The sequence below is a fragment of the Martes martes genome (genome assembly GCF_963455335.1).
Source record: "Martes martes genome assembly, chromosome: X".
NCBI classification, from domain to species: Eukaryota; Metazoa; Chordata; class Mammalia; order Carnivora; family Mustelidae; genus Martes; species Martes martes.
Genome location: NC_137897.1, coordinates 34,455,062 through 34,473,106, shown reverse-complemented (window position 1 = coordinate 34,473,106; position 18,045 = coordinate 34,455,062). Strand labels below are relative to the sequence as shown.

Sequence of the window (18,045 nt, the reverse complement as noted above, 5' to 3'; positions counted from 1 at the left end):
GTCTCAATGTTATCAGAAAGAGTCTCAAACAAAACAAAAAGGGTCTCAAAGATGTCAGGAAAAGTCTCAATGTCCTTATATACGTAAGGATGAGTTTCACATAGATCAGGAAGACACTCATGTCAGGAAGAGGGTCAAATAAGTCAGGAAGACTCTCTGAAATAGGTAGGAAAGGGTCAAAAACATGTCAAGATGGGAAGTCAGAAAGAGTCTCAGAAAAAGAAGGAAGTATTCCAAGCAGAACCATGGCAGTTGGCAAGATCAAGTGCTTTATAAAAGGTAGCAAAAAGGGAGCCAAGAAGAAAGTGATCCAATTTCTAAGAAAGATTGGTATGATGTGAAAGCACCAGCTATGTTCAATTAATAATAAATATTGGAAAAACACTCATGACAAGAACTCAAGGAACCAAAACTGCATCTGATGGCCTCAAGGGTAGTGTTTTTGAAGTGAACCTTGCTGACTGAAGAATGGTAAAGTTGCATGTAGAAAATTAAAGCTAACCACTGAGGGTATTCGGGGCAAAGACTGCCTGACTTACTTCCATGGCATGGATCTTATCTGTGACAAAATGTGCTCCATAGTCAAAAAATGGCAGCCCACAATTGAAGCTCATGTTAATGTCAAGACTACTGAAGGTTATTTGCTTCATTTACTCTGTGTTGGTTTTACTAAAAATTGCAACAGTCAGATTTGGAACAGCTCTTATACCTAGCACCAACACGTTTGCCAAATCCAGAAGATAAAGTAAATCATGACCCTAGAGGAACAAATGACTTAAAAGCAGTGGCCAATAAATTGATTCTAGATAGTATTGGAAAAACAAAGAAAATGTTTGCTAGTGCATTTACCCACTTTATGGCATCTTTGTTAGAAAAGTAAAAATGATGAAGAAGCCCAAGTTTGAACTGGGAAAACTCAGGGAGTTTCATGGTGATGGTAGAGTCTTGAAAAACTACTGGGAATGAGGCAGGTGCTAAAGTTGAACAAGCTGATGGATATGAGCCACCAGTCTGAAAATCTGTTTAAAATTCACGCTTTTAATGGTGACAAATAAAAAGTCTTATTTGTGACAAAAAAAGAAGGAAGGATCTCAAACATGTCCAAAAGTGTCTCAGTCAGACCAGAAGACTCTCAAATAGTAAGGAGGAGTCTTAGACACCTCAGGAAAGGTCTCAAGCAAGTCAGAAATAGTCTCAAATATGTCAGAAGGAGTCTCAAACAAGTTAAGAAAAATCTCAAATAATTCTTGAAGAATCTCAAATAAGTTAAGAAGTGTACTAAATAATAAGGAAGTGTCTAAAACAGAAAGGAATAGTTTTGAAGTCAGAAGAGGGTCAAACACATCAGAAAAAGTCTCAGTCCAGATACGAAAAGTTTCAGATATGTCACAAAGGGCCCCAAATAATCTGGGAGAATCTAAAAAAATTATGAATGGTCTCAAGTGCATTAGGAAGTCCCTCACACACGTTATAAGAGGTCTCAAACATGTTAGGAAGGATTTCAAAGTCATCAGGGAGAGTTTTAGATACACCAGGAAGGGACTTGTACAAGATGGGTCTCAAATACATCAGGAAGGGTCTCAAATACGTTAAGAAATGTCTTAAGCAGTCAATAAGAGATACAAATATGTAAGGAAGGGTCACAAACTCATAAGGAAATGTTTTAATGACCTTTGAAAGGATCTCACACTGACAGACACAGTCTTTAATATGTCATAGAGGGTCTCAAAAAAGTCATGGGGGGTAGCAAACAAGTCAGAAATGATTGCACACATGGCGACGGCGACTTAAGATCATTAGGAAGTCTCAATCAGGAATGGTCCTAAATAAGTGAGAAAGTGGCTCAAACAGGTCATCAAGTCAAATATGTTAGTCTCAACCATGTCAGAAAGAGTTTCAAGCAACTAAATTGTTTCAAATGCAACAAGAAGGCTCTCCAATGGGGTAGAAAGCATCTCCAAGTCACCAGGATTGATTTTAAGCAGCAACAAAGAGTCTTAAATTCAAGAAGTTTTGAAACAAGTCAGTAAGAGTTTCAAATAAGCCAAGAAGGAACTGAAACAAAGGAAGAATCTCAAATACACCATGAAAAGTCTCAAACATGTCAGGTATCTCAAACATGTCATGAAGTGTATCATACAAGTCCGAAAAGTTCTCAAAGATGAGAAGAAGGGTCTCAAAGGTATCAGGAAGTCTCACATACCTCAAGGAGGGCTTCAAACACATCATGAAGTATCTTAGACATGTCCAGAGGAGTCAAATATGTCAGGAAACCTATCTAACACCTCTGGAAAGGTCTTAAGAAAGTCAGGAAGGGTATACATGTTAAGAGGAAGAATCTTACTCGGTCAGGACAGGCCTCAAACATTTCAGCAAAAATATCTTGCAGGTAAGAATGAGTGTCAAACAAGCCAAGCAGGGTGTAAAATATGATAGGAAGGGTCTCAAAGTCATCAGGAAGAGTCTCAAATGGTCAGGAAGGGTGTCAGACAAGTCAGGAAGGGTCTTAAATAATGAGAAGGAAACATTAACATTTCAGGAAGTATCTCAACCAGGCAGAGAACATCACATATAGTCAGGAAAAGACTTTAACATGTCTGGAAGAATCTTACACAAGTTAGGAACTTTCTCAATCATGTAAGGTGGAATAAAACAAATCCATGAAGATCTCACTCAAGTTAGGAAGGTTCTCAAGCAGAAAAGAAGATTCTCATTTATGGCTGGAAGGGTCTGAACATGTCAAAAAGAGTCTCACTGAAGTTGGGAAATGTCTCAAGCAAGTCAGAATGATCTGAAATACATCAGAAGAGTCTGAAATAAATCATGAAATGCTCTAAACAGGTCAGAAAGTCATTTTTTAAAACTATTTTTAAAACAGGTTCATTGAGATATAATACACATACTATAACAATCCACCATTTAAGGTATATAATTAAATGGTTTTTACTATATCCACATATGTGTATAACCATCTTCACAGTCAATCTTAGAACATTTTCATTGCTTCAAGGAGAAATTTTATATGCTTTTGCTATCACTTATTCCCTTATTCCCTGCCCCCTGCCCCAGCCCTAGCAACCACTAATCTCATTTCCTATTTTGGACTTTCATGTGAACTGAACCATATAGCGTGTGGTCTTTTTTGACTGGCTTCTTTCATTTACCTTAATGTTTTCAAGGTTCATCCATGTTGTAGCATTCATCTCTATAGTGCTGCTCAAGTCTTCTATTTCCTTGTTGATTATCTGCCAGTTAGATCTTCTGCCTAACTGTTCTATCCATTATTTATTTACTTATTTATTAAAGATTTTATTTATTTGAGAGAGAAAGAGCATGAGCAGGGAGAGGGGCAGAAGGAGAAGGAGAAGCAGGCTCCCCACTGAGCAGGGAGCCCAAGGCAGGGCTGGATCCCAGGACCCTGAGATCATAACCTGAACTGAAGGCAGATGCTGAACTGAGTGAGCCACCCCGGGTGCCCCTGTTTTATCCATTATTTAATGGGACCTATTGAGGTCTTCAACTATTATTGTTAACTTGAATATTTCCCCCTTAATGTTTGTCAATTTCTTGGACTGTTAGGTATATATATATGTTTATAATTGTTATACTTTCCAGATATATTAACCCTTTATCATTATAAAATATACATTTTTGGGGCACCTGGTTGGCTCAGTTGGTTAAGCATCTGCCTTTGTCTCACTCAGGTCATGATCCCAGGGTCTTAGGATTGAGCCCCACATTGGGCATCCTGCTTGGTGGGGAGTCTGCTTCTCCCTCTCCCTCTGCTCCTCCTCCAACTCTTCCTCTCTCTCTCTCTCAGGTAAATAGAATAAAATCTTAAAAAAATTTTAAAGCCCACTTATTTGATATTAGTATAGCCACTCCAGCTTTCTTGTGGTTGCTGTTTGCACTATGTATCTTTTTCCATACTCTTATTTTGAATGTATTTGTCTTTGAATCTAAATTGTGACAGCAGATAATTGGATTTTGTATTTTTTTTAAAAGATTTTATTTATTTATTTGATGGATAGAGATCACAAGTAGGCAGAGAGGCAGGCAGCGGGTGGGGTTGGGGGGGGAAGCAGGCTCCCTGCTGAGCAGAGAGCCTGATGCAGGGCTTGATCCCAGGACCCTGAGATCATGACCTGAGCCAAAGGCAGAAGCTTAACCCACTGAGCCACACAGTGGATCCCCTGGATCTTGTATTTTAATCCAGTCTGACAATCTGCTTTTTATTGGATTGTTCAACCCATTCACATTCAATGTTATTAATATTATAGCTAGCTAGAATCATGGCTGCCATTACACCTTTTGTTTTCTCCATGTGTCATATCTCTTGTTCATTTATTCCTTGTTACTGCTTTCTTTTGCATTAAGTGGATATTTTCTAATGTAACATCTTAATTATTTTATGATTTTTTTCACTACAGTTTTTAGTTATTTCCTTAGTATCTGCTCTAGAGATTTCCCTATACATCTTATCAGGATTTATTTCAGCTTTATATTAACTTATGAAAATAAGTTAGTGAGATATAGAAATTTTATTCTTATATAACCCTTTCTCCCTTTTTGTGCTATTTTTATCATATATATTACATCTTATACATGTAATAAACCCAACGATACATTGCTGTAATTATTACTTTTTTTTTTAAGATTATATTTATTTGGTTCACAGAGAGAGACCCAGCAAGAGAGGGAACACAAGCAGGGGAAGTGGGAGAAGGAGAAGCAGGCTTCCCGCCGAGCAGGGAGCCCGATGTGGCGTTGAGCTGAGGGCAGATTTTTTTTTATAATTAAAAAAAATTTTTTATAAACATATAATGTGAAGGCAGATGTTTAATGACTGAGCCACCCAGGTGCCCTTAATTATTACTTTATATAATGTTATGTCTTTTAAAGATGAGAGGAGAGAAGAGACCAATATATATTTATGCCATTATATTATTATAATCGTAATATATGAGTATATATATATATATATATAATATTTTATTTATTTTACAGAGAAAGACACAACAAGAGAGGGAACAGAAGCAGGGGGAGTGGGAGAGGGAGAAGTAGGCCTCCGGCTGAGCAGGGAGCTTAATGTGGGGCTCGATCCCAGGACCCTAGCACCATGACCCGAGCCAAAGGCAGATGCTTAATGACTGAGCCACCCAGGTGCCCCAATATATGAGTATATTAGCCTTCCTATTTATCATTTCTAATTCTCTTCATTTGTTCCTATGGATTTTTGTTATCATATTGAGTTATTTCCTTTGTCCAATACACCTTAAGGACTACTCACTTCCTTTGCACTGTTATCAGCAAATATATTTCAGTTTTATATGTTATAGGCCCAATAATACTACTATATACATATTACTTTATATAATTACTTTTAAAATCAGTTAAGAGAAGAAAGAAAAAGTATGCATTCATACCATTTTGTATAATTACATAATTACTTTTGCTGGTATTCCAGTTTTGTTTGTGTGGATTCGAATGGCTGGGGTCACTTACTTTGAACCTGAAGAGTGTTCTTTGACATTTCTTGTAAGGAGGGTGTTCTAGAAATAAATTCTCTCAGCTTTTGCTTATCAGGGAATGTCTTTTTTTTTTTTTAAGATTTTTATTTATTTGACACAGAGAGAGAGAGAGAGATCACAAATAGGCAGAGCAGCAGGCAGAGAGAGAAGGGGAAGCAGGCTCCCCTCTGAGCAGAGAGCCCAAAGGGGGCTCAATCCCAGGACCCCGAGATCCCAGGACCTGAGCCAAAGGCAGAGGCTTAACCCACTGAGCCACCCAGGTGTCCCTGAGAATGTCTTTATTTCATCATTTTTGCACTATATCTAGCTTTGAACATGCTGAATATTTTGAATATAGCTACCTTTACTAGACATAGGACTCTCAGTACACAGTTTTTTTTTTTTCCTTTGAGCACTTAGAGAATGTCATCCACCGCTTTTTGGCTTCTATCGTTTCTGCCAAGAAGTTAGCTGTTAATCTTATTGAGGTTTTCTTGTAAATATGAGGTATTTTTCTCATGTTGCTCTCAAGATTTTATTCTTGTCTTTGGCTTTCATTACTTTTACTGTGATACTCCTGTTTGTGGATCTTCAAAGAGATCAACATTTATCCTACCTGGAGTTTGCTGAGCTTCCTGAATGTAAAGGATTTCTATCAAACTTAGAAATTTTTCAGACATTATTTTTTTGTTTTTGTTTTTAAAGATTTTATTTATTTATTTGACAGAGAGAGAGAGAGCACGCACAAGCAGGGGAGCAGCAAGCAGAGGGAGAAGGAGAAGCAGATTCCTCAATGAACAGGGAGCCCGAACTGGAACTTGATCCCAGGATCCTGGGATCGTGATCTTAGCCAAAGTCAGATGCTTAACCAACTGAGCCACCCAGGCACCCCCAGACATCATTTTTTGTAAAATATATTTTTTTGGTTCTTTTCTCCTCCTGGTGTTCTCATTATATTGATGTTGGTATGCTTAATGGTGGACTATGTTTCTGAAATTTTGTTCCTTTTTCTTCATTTTATTTTCTCTTTGTTCTTCAGATTGCATATCTCCATTGATCTGTCTTTACATTCACTAGACTTCTCCTTGTTCAAAGCTACTCCTGAACTCCTGTAGTGAATTTTTTATTTCAGTTATTTTTTATTCTTTTCCAATATATGCATTTAATGCTATAAATTTCCCTCTAAACACTGTTTTTGCTGCATCCACAAATTTTGATAAGTTGTGTTTTCATTTTCATTTAGTTAAAGATGTTTAAAGATTTCTCTTGAGATTTCTTCTTTGATACACATGCTATTTAGAAGAATGTTGGTTAATCTCCACATATAATTTTACAGTTATCTTCCTGTTACTGATTCTAGTTTAACTCCATTGTTGTCTGAGAGCAGACAATGCATGATTTCGATTCTTTAAATTTGTTAAGGTGTGTTTTATAGTCCACAATGTGATCTGCCTTGCTGAATGTTCTGTGTGAGTTTGAGGAGAACATGTATTCTGCTGTCGTTGGATAGTCTATGGATGTCAATTATATCCTGTTGATTCATGGAATAGTTGAATTCCACTATGTTCTTATTGATTTTCTGCAATCTGAATCTGTCCATTTCTGATACAGTTGAAGGCTTTAACTATGATAGTGGACTCATCTATTTCTCTTTGGAGTTCTCTTAGTTTTGGCCTCACATAGTTTGATACTCTCTTGTTAGGCACATATATGTTAAGGATTGTTACATCTTTTTGAAGAATTGGCCCCTTTATCATTGTGTAATACCCTTCTCTATTCTTAATAATGCTCCTTGCTTTGAAGTATACTCTGTCTGAAATTAATATAACTATTTCCTGCTTTCTTTTTTTTTAAAGTTTATTTATTTAATCTCTACACCCAGTGTGCAGCTTGAACTCATGATCCCCCAGATGGAGAGTGGCAAGCTTTTCTGACTGAGAGAGCCAGGTGCCCTTCCTGCTTTCTTCTGATTAATGTTAATGTGGTACATTCTCCTCCATCCATTTACTTTTAATCTATATGTGCCTTTGCATTTAAAGTGAGTTTCTTTATTTTTACTTTTTAAAAAGTATTATTATTTTTAAGTATTCCCTACACCCAACATGGGGCTCAACCTCAGAACCCTGAGGTCAAGAGTCACATGCTCTACTAACTGAGCCAGCCGGGTGCCCCTAAAATGGGTTTTGTATAGACACCATATAGTTGGGTTTTGGTTTTGATCCACTCTGACAATCCATGTCTTTGTTTTATTTTATTTTTTAAAAGATTTTATTTATTTATTTGACAGAGAGAGAGAGAGAGATAGTGAGAGATGGTAACACAAGCTGGGGGAAAGGGAGAGGGAGAAGCAGGCTTCCCACTGAGCAGGGAGCCCAATGCAGGGCTCGATCCCATGACCTGAGCCAAAGGCAGATGCTTAACAACTGAGCCACCCAGGTACCTCACAATCTATGTCTTTTAATTGGTACATGTAGACCACTGACATTCAAAGTGATTGTTGATATAGTTGGATTAATATCTACCATGTTTGTTACTATTGCCTTTTTCTTTATTCCTATTTTTGGCTTCTACCATTTTTCTGCCTATGATTTTAATTGAGTGTTTTGTATAACTCCATTTTCTTTTCTTTCTTAGCATATTGGTCATACCTTTTTTAAATACTTTTTTTTTACTGGTTGCCCTAGAGTTTGCAATATACATTTACGGCTAATTCAAATGCACTTTCAAATAACACTATACCACTGCACAGGCAGTGTGACTACCTTGTGTAACAAAATAATCCCAATTCCTTCCTCCCATCCCTTATATCATTGCAGTCATTCATTTCACTTACATGTAAGCTTACATAAGCATATATCTAAATATATGACATATACATAAGCATGCATAATCAAATATGTTGTTGCCATTATTTTGAAGAAACTTATTTGTTAGATCAATTAGGAATAAGAAAAAGAAAAGTTTTTATTTTATCTTCACTTATTCTTTCTGTGACATTTTCCCTTACTTTATGTAGATCGAGTTTCTGACCTATATTATTTTCTTTCTCTTCAAAGAACTTTTTTAAAAAAGGTTTTATTTATTTATTTGAGAGAGAGAGAGAGAGACAGAGATAGTGACAGTGCACCAGCAGGGAGGAGAGGGAGAAGAAGGCTCCTTGCTTAGGATCCCAGGACCCTGGGATCATGACCTGAGCCAAAGGCAAATGCTTAACCAACTGAGCTACCCAGGTGCCCTCTTCAAAGATCTTTTAACATTTCTCGCCAGGCAGGACTACTGGCAACAAATGCTCTCAATTTCTGTTTATCTGAGAAAATCTTTATTTCTCCTTCACTTTTGCAGGATCATTTTGTAGGGTACATAATTCTAGGCTGGTGTTTTTTCCTCTCAATGCTTTAAATATTTCACTTTACTCTCTTCTTGCTTGCCTGTTCTGAGGAGTAGTCAGATCTAATTCTTATCTTTGTTCTTCCATAGGTAAGGTTTTTTTATTTGATCTTGTTTATGTCTGACTTCTTTCAGGTTTTTTCCTTTATTTTTAATTTTATGTAGTTTGAAAATGATATGTCTAGGTGTAGGTTTTTGGGCATTTATCCTGCTTCACATCTCTGAGCTTGTTGTATCTGTGGTTTGGTGTCTGACATTAACTTTGGGGAAATTCTCAGCCATTATTGTTTCAAATATTTCTTCTGTTCCTTTTTCTCTTCTCCTTATGGCATTCTCATTATGCCTATGTTTTAATTTTTGTGGTTGTCCTACAGTCCTTGGATATTCCTTCCTGGTTTTTTTCCCTCCAGTCTTTGTTCACTTTGTTTTAGAGTTTTTAAGGATTCTACTGATATATCTTCTAGTTCAGATATTCTTTCCTTAGCCATGTCCAGTCTCCTAATAAGCCCAAGAAAGGCATGCTTCATTTCTGTGAGAGTGGGTTTTTTTTTTTTTTAATTGTCTAGCATTTCTTTCCCCCTTAGGATTCCTGTCTCTATGCTTTCATTGCTCATCTGTTCTTACATGCCTGTCTACCTTATCCATTAGAGCCCTTAGCATTTAATCATAATTGTTTAAATTCCTTGTCTGGTAATTCCAATATCCCTGTCATGTCTGGTTCTAATGCTTATTCTATCAGTTCAATCTGTGGTTTTTACCTTTTGGTATGCCTTGTAATTTTTTTTAAATAGCCGGACATGATGTACTAAGTAAAAGGAACTGTGGCAAACAGGCCTTAGTAATTTAGTGGTGAGGTGTTGGAGGAGGGGAAGCATCGTATAATCCTACGATTAGATCTCAGTCTTTGAGTGACCTATGTCTCTGGAGTGTGAATTTCACAAGAGTTTCTTTCTTTCTTTTCTCTCTCTCTCTCTTTTTTTTTTACTTCTACCAGAGGTGGAATAGGATGGCTAGAGTGGGCTGGATTTATTTTTTTCCCTTCCCTCTTAGGTCATTGGGTTCTAATAATATCCCAGCAGGTTAGGCTCTAGTTAACTAGTTTGCCCTTAGGGCAGGCCTTGTTAAGTGCAGAGTGTGGTAGTATATCTCAAAATGCTGGGGCACCTGGGTGGCTCAGTGGGTTAAGGCCTCTGACTTCAGCTCAGTTCATGATCTCAGGGTCCTGGGATCGAGCCCCACATCAGGCTCTCTGCTCAGTGGGGAGTCTGCTTCCTCCTCTCTCTCTCTCTCTGCCTGCCTCTTTGCCTACTTGTGATCTGTCTGTCAAATAAATAAATAAAATCTTTAAAAAAATGCTTCCTCTTTCTTTCCCTTTAACAAAAGCACCAGGGAATTTTTCTCCAATATTTACTGTGGGAAACAAGTTGATCTTCTAGAAGTAAATCTCAAAATATTGTGGAGATTCCCTTATGCCTGGACCCCCAAAGTTTCTAGCTCTTGGTTGGTTAGGGCTCCTATAAGAAAAATACCACAGACTCAGTGGCTTAAACAACAAACATTTATTTCTCACAGTTCTGGAAGCTGGGAAGCCCAAGATCAAAGTAATGGCAGACTGAGTGAGGGCTTGCTTCCTGGTTCATAAACAGCTGTTTTATCATTGTGTCCTCACATTGCAGAAGGGGTGATGGAACTTTCTGGGGTCTTTGTTTAATAAGGGCAGTAATCCCATTCTTGAGGGCTCCAACCTTATGACCTAATCACCTCCCAAATGCCCCACCTCTAAATGCTATCATATTGGGGATTAGATTTCAACCTATGAATTTTGGGAGAGGACACATTCAGTCAATTACAGTCATCATAGCTTCTTTAAGCATATTTGTTCTTTGAATATATTTGCAATGGCTTCTTTGAAGTCTTTGTCTGTTAAAGCTGACATTTGGTTGCTCTCACAGACAGTTTGTGTTGCCTTCTTTCTTGCTTGTGTTTGAATGACACCTTCCTAGTTCTTTGCATGTCTTGTAATTTTTTGTTGAAAATTGGACATTTTATATAATATATTGTAGCAACTCTGGTACCAGTGCCCTTTCCCCTGGAGCTTGTTATTGTTGTTTGTTTATTTGCTTGGTGATTGCCTGGATTATTTTAGTGGAGTCAATTTCCTCTACAACATGAAGCCTTCGATATTGCTCCTCAGAGGGCAAAGTCTCGGTCATGAGCAGTCAGCCTGGGATGAAGGTGGTTTTAGTAGGGCTCTTTTCTTTCCCTGGTCACACCCAGCTGTTAAGCTCCACTAATTGTTGGATGATTGCTCTATTGCTTTTAACAATACCCTGGGGGCATAAATGGTCACATAGACTGAATCCTTTAAATTCAGGCTCCTTCGAAGAGATAGGGTTTGAGGTCAGTGTTTCGAGCTTTTTTTCTGACCCTAGAAGGACTATTTCAGCTGTCACTTTCCCTGGTTCTCCCTATAAACAAGCTGGCCTATGGTTTAGCTTATATCTCTAATGAAACTGCCGGTCTCCTGGTTGCTTTCCCCAAAACCTCCATTGTTTTTTAGAGATTTTGGAGGCTTGAATTTCCCCACACTAACGCTTCAAATAAAGTTAGTTTCTTTGGGAAGTACTTCAGAGCTCTCAGAGCCTGCTTATTCCCCCGGAAAAATTTATGAGTCATGGCTCCAGAGCTGGTGGCAGGGACAGTGGAATACTTTCTGAATGATAAGTCTGCTTTAGGAGCTGGGCACTGAGCAGATGGTAGCCTCTGGTCTTAGTTTCTCTCCCCCTTATGAAAACTCTGCCCTATGAGCAAGCTGGGGCAGAGTGATCATGGCCCCGGTATTCTCAGTGCATGACACCTGAAGCAAATCCTTCACCCAAGCAGTGGGGACTATGTGGAATACAGAAGCCCTCAACCTCTCAACTGTACTCACCTGGAACTTAGCCTCTGTAACAGGTACCTATAGGGTTAAATGATAAATACGAAAGTTATGCTCCTTTGAGAAAAATTTACAAATATGTGGAAATTAAAGACACTGCTGAAAAGCCAATAGACCAAAGAAAAAATCAAAAGGGAAATTACAAAAATCTTGAAACAAGCGAACATGAAAATACAACACACCAAAACTCATGGAATGAAGCAAAAGGAGTTCTAAGGCGGAAGTTTATTGCAATAGACACCTACATTAAGAAAAAAGAACAATCTCAAATAATCAACCTCATTTTACATCTCAAGGAACTAGAGAAAGAAGATCAAAGTAGCCCAAAGTTAGCAAAAGGAAGGAAATAAAACAGATCAGAGCAGAAATAGATGAAATAGAGGCACACACACAAACACCAATAGGAAATACAAAACTAAGAACTGGGTTTTTGTTTTTTTTTCTTGAAGAGATAAACAAATTTGACAAACCTTTAACTATACTAACCAAAAAGAAAAGAAAACTCAAATAAATAAAATCAGAAATAGGGAAGACATTATAACTGATACCACAGAAATATAATGAATCATCAGAGACTATTTTGAATAATCATATGCCCCAAAGTTAGATAACCTAGGAGAAATGGACAAAGTCCTAGAAACATAACCTATCAAGACTGGATCATGAAGAGAAAATATGAATAGACCAATAATGAGAAAGGAGATTGAATTAGTAATGAAAAACCTCCTAACAAAGAAAATCCTAGGACCAGGTGGTTTTACTGGTGAATTCTACCAAATATACAAAGAAAAGTTAATGCCAATACTTATCAAACTCTTTTTAAAAACTGATGAGGCGAGAACACTTCCAAACTCATTTTATGAAGCCACCTTAATACATAAGACAGCTATGGATCCTACAAAAAAAGAAAGCTATAGGTAACTATCCATGGTCAATTCAGATGCAAAAATTCTCAACAAAATTCTAGCAAACTGAATTCAGCAGCACATTAAAGGATAACACAGCATGATCATGTGGGATTTATCCCTGGGATACAAGGCTGGTTCAGTATATGCAATTCAATTAATGTGATATACCACATTAAAATAATGAATGATAAAAATCACATGGATACCTCAATACATACAGGAAAAGCATTTGAGGGAAAACTTTACATCCTTTTATGCTAAAAATTTTCAACAAATTACACATAGAAGGAATATACATCAACATAATGAAGGACATACATGACAAACCCATAGCTAACATACTCAATGGTGAAAGGTTGAAAGCTTTCCCTTCAAGATCAGGAACAAGACAAGGGTGCCCACTTTTGGCACTCCTATTCAACATAGTACTGGAAGTCCTAGCCAGAACAATATGGAAAAAATAAATAAATAAAACGCATCTAAATTGGAAATGGGGGTAAAATTATCTTTGCAGTTGACATCTTATATAAAGACAATCCCAAAGATCACCAAGAAACTGCTAGAACCAAAAAACAAATTCAATAAAGTTGCAGGATACAAAATAAACGTAAGTAATCAGTTGTGTTTTTGTATGCTAACAACAAAATATCTTAAAAAGAAATAAAGAAAACAATCTCATTTACACTAGCATTAAAAATAATACAATAGTTAGGAATAAACTTAACCAAGGAGGTGAAAGATCTATAAAATAAAAATTACAAGACTTGGATGAAAGAAATTTAGAAACATGAATAAATGGAAAGATATCCTCTGTTCCTGAATTGGAAGAATTAATATTGTTAAAATGCCCAAAACAATCCGTGGATTCAGTGCAATCCATAGATTCAGAGCAATCCCTATAAAATTCCAATGGCATTTTTTGCAGACATAGAAAAAACAATCCTAAAATTCATATAGAACCAAAATAGACTTTGAATAGCCAATGCAATCTTGAGAAAGAAGAACAAAGCTGGAGGTATCACATTTGATTTCAAAATATGTTACAAATCTATAGTAATCAAAATAGTATGGTACTAAGTATTAAAATAGACACACAGACTGATAGGATAGAATCAAGAGCCCAGGAATAAAATCATGCATAGACGGTCAACTATTATTTGAGAAGGGAAACAATAATACTCAATGGGAAGTACTTGATGTTCCTCAAAAAATTAAAAATAGAATGACCATATGATCTAGCAATCTCACTTATGGGTATATATCCAAAGGAAATGAAATCAGGATCTCAAAGAGATGGCTGCATTTCCATGTTTGTTGTTGCATTATTCACAATAGTCAACATATGGAAACAATCTAAATGCCCACTGACAGACAAATGGATAAAGGACATATGACACACACACACACACACACACACACACACACACAAACTGAATATTATTCAGCCATTAAAAGGGAAGGAAATCCTGTCATTTGTGACAACATGGATGGATCCTGAGGGCATTATGCTCAGTGAAATGAGTCAGAGAAAGTCAAATACTGAATGATCTCACATGTGGAATCTAAAAAGCTAAACTGATATAAACAGAGAGGACAATAGTTGTTGCTAGGGGCTGGTAGAGGGGCAATGATGGAAGAAATGGGATATTAGTCAAAGGATATATATAAACTTCCAGTTATAAGATGAGCAATTTCAGGGGATCTAACGTGCCTCATGGTGAGTATAGTTAACAATAATTTATTATATATTTGAAAACTGCTAAGAGAGTAAATCTTAAATGATCTCACCACACACACAGAAAAGGTAATTAGGTCAGGTGGTAGAGGTGTTAACTAACCTTGTAGTGATCATTTCACAATATATATGTGTATCAAGTCATCATAATGTATACCTTAATGTTACACAATGTTAAATGTCAATTATATCAATAAAGCTAGAAAAAAAATAAAATCATTTATAATCTTAAAAAGGAAAATACATTTGGGAGAGTCTCCATGTGTTAAACATGTTTTTAAACATCTTAAAAAGTCAGAACAGGTCTTAAATATATCAGGAAATATCTTAAAATTGAAATTCATTGGAAAGAGTTTATTTTTTGCACATAGTATCTTATTGATATATAATTCACATACAGTAAAACTCACCATTTTGAAGTATAAAATTCAGTGGCTTTTAGTATATATACAACGGTCAACCATCACTGCTAATTCCAGAATATTTTCATCATCCTAAAAATAAACCCAATACCCATCAGCAGTCACTAGCCATTCCTCCCTATCCCCAATAGTGGCAATGACTGATCTAATTTTCGTCTCTATGAGTTTGCTTATGCTGACATTTCATATAAATAGAGTCATATAGCATATGGCCTTTTTATCTGGTTTCTTTCCCTTAGCATAATCTTTTCAAGATCCATCCATGCTATAGAATGTATCAATACATTAGTCCTTTTTATGGCTTAATGATATTCCATTGTATAGTTATGCAACATTTTACTTATCCATTCATCAGTTGATGGACATTTGGGTTGTTTCCACTTTCTGGCTATTATGAATAATGACACTAGGAACATTTGAGTACAAGTTTTGTGTGAACATAAGTTTTCATTTCTCCTGGAGTATATACCTAGGAGCTAAATTACTGGGTCATATAGCAAGGAAGAGTTTTATTTATTTTTTAATTTTTTTAATTTTTAAAGACTTTATTTGAGAGAGCAAGTGAGCAAGAGAAAGCACAAGTGATGGGAGGAGCAGAGGGAGAGGGAAAAGCAGACTTCTCACTGAGCAGGAAGCCCAATGCGGGGCTCGAGCCCAGGACTCTGGGATCATGACCTGAGCCGAAGGCAGATGCTTAACTAACTGAGTGATTCAGGTGCCCCAGCAAGGAAGAGTTTTAATCACCTTCGGAAGGGTCACAGATAAAATAAGAAGCATCTTTATCGTACAGGAAAGGTTCAAATACATCAGGAAGAGTTGCAAATATATTATAAATGCTCTCAAAGAAAGAAGTGTCTGAAATACATCAGAAATCATCTCAAACAAGCTAGTATGTTCTCAGCATAGTCAGGAAAATTTAAAAATATGTCAGTGAGGAGAAATACCATATGACCCAGTAGTTCCACTTCTAGTTATTTATCCCTTCAAATGAAGACACTAATTTGAAAAGATATATGCACCCCTACGTTTATTGCAGCATTATTTATAGCAGCCAAAATATGAAAGGAACCTAAGGATTCATTGACAGATGAATGGATAAAGAAGATGTGGTATATTTAACAATGGAATATTACTCAACCATAAAAAAGGAACTGAAATCTGGCCACTTGTGACAACATGGATAGACCTAGAGGGTATTACGCTAAATGAAATAAGTCAGACAGAGAAAGACAAATGTCATATGATTTCACTTACATGTAGAATCTATACAACAAAACAAATGAACAAACAAAGAAGAAACAGACACATAAATATAGAGAACAAATTGGTAGTTGCCAGAAGGGAGGGAATGGAGAGGATAAGAGAAACAGGTCAAGGGGATTATGAGGTACAAAATTCCAGTCATGAAATAAATAAGTCATGGAGATGAAAAGTACAGCATAGGGAATATAGTCAATAGTATTTTAATAGCTTTATATGGTGACAGAAGGTAACTATACTTATTGTGGTGAACATTTTGTAACGTATATAATTGTTGAATCGCTTTGCTATGCACCTCTAATTAATATAATATTATATGTCAACTATACTTCAATTAAAATTTTTAAAATATCAGTAAGGGCTCCAAACTGAGATAAACATCTTAAATACATTACAAAGGGACTCAAACCTAAAGGAAGCATAAATAAACAGGAAAGATCTTAAATCCATTAAGAAGGGCCTCAAAAAGTGAGTAAAGGCCTCAAAAATACAAGGAACAGTTTTAAATAGTTAGGAAAGTTAGTAATAAGTTGGGGAGGGTCTCATAACAGGAGTCATCTTACTCAGGTGGGAAGAGACTGAAATATTGAAAGAATATCTAACACAGTAGGAAAGTTGAAGATGTCAGGAAGGGTCTAAAACTGATAAGGAAGGGTCTGAACTGGTCCTAAACAGGCAGGCAAATTAAGAAGATTCAGAAAGTTTCTTAAACATGTTAGGGAATGTCAGAATCAGAGAGGAAAGGTCTCACATGCATCAGGGATCTTCTCAAACAAGTCTGGAAGGGTCTCACAGTAGTCAGGAAATGCACTGTTTGTAAATAAAGGTCCCAGAGAGAGAAAGAGACCTAAATGCCTCCAGAAGTGTCTCAGACTTGTCAGGAAAGGTTTCAAGAAGTTGAAAAGGGTCCCAGGCAAGTCAGAAAAGGTTCCTAATATATCAGGAAGATTCACAAAGAAATCATGGATGTTCTAAAACTTATATGGAAGAGATTTAAATATGTCAGGAAGAGTTACAAAAGAGAATCTCAAATATGTGAGGAAGAATCTCAAATAGGAAAGGAAGTTTCTCACATCTGTCAGGAATGATTACAAAGAGGAAAAGTCTCAAAAATGTCATGAATGGTCTCAATCAGTCAGGAGATGTCTCAAAGACATTAAGAAGGTTCTCCAGTACATCAGAAAGAATAGCAAATGGGTCAGGAACAGACTCAAACATACCAGGAAGAGTCTCAAACAAGTCAGGAATCATCTCCAACAAGCCAGGACATGTCTCAAACATAGAGGAAAAGTCTCGAATACTGCAGGAAGTGTCACACATATGTCAGGAAGTGTCTCAAATACATCAAGAAGAGTCCTGCATGTCAGAAAGGCTTTCAAACAAATTGTGGGGTTTCGGGGGGGGGACCTCAACATCATCAGGGAGAATCTCAAACAAGACATGTCTCAAGCATGACAGGAAATATTCCCAAAAGGGAAGCAGGATCTGAAATACATCATGAATCTTCTCAAATCAGACTGGAAGGATCTTAAAGTAGTTAGGAAGAGCATTACATTTGTCATTAAAGGTCAGTAAGAGTCTCAAATACATCTGGAAGGGTCTTAAAACATTTCAGTAAGGGACTCATGTGAGTTGGGAAGCATGTCAACCAAGTCAGAAAAGTCTCATATATGTAAGGAAGAATCACACACATTATGAAGGGCCTTAAACATGGGCAGAAGAGACTTAAATATGTACAGAAGTTTCTCAAATCCATCAGGAATGGTCTCAAAGAGACAAGAAGGATCTCCAAAATGTCAAAAAACAGTCTCAAATTCAAGAAACGTCTCAAATACATCAAGAAGAGTAGTAATATGTCAGGAATGGTCTCAAACATGTCAGAAAA

The 18,045-nt window shown here is 36.7% G+C and overlaps 1 pseudogene across 1 annotated transcript; it reads left to right on the top strand.

Moving 5' to 3' along the window:
• Positions 1 to 245: 245 nt before the first annotated feature.
• LOC308337128 (small ribosomal subunit protein eS1-like) lies at positions 246 to 1,015 on the top strand (annotated as a pseudogene). The gene has a single exon. The product of its transcript is annotated as a small ribosomal subunit protein eS1-like (transcript).
• The last annotated feature ends 17,030 nt before the right edge of the window (positions 1,016 to 18,045 follow it).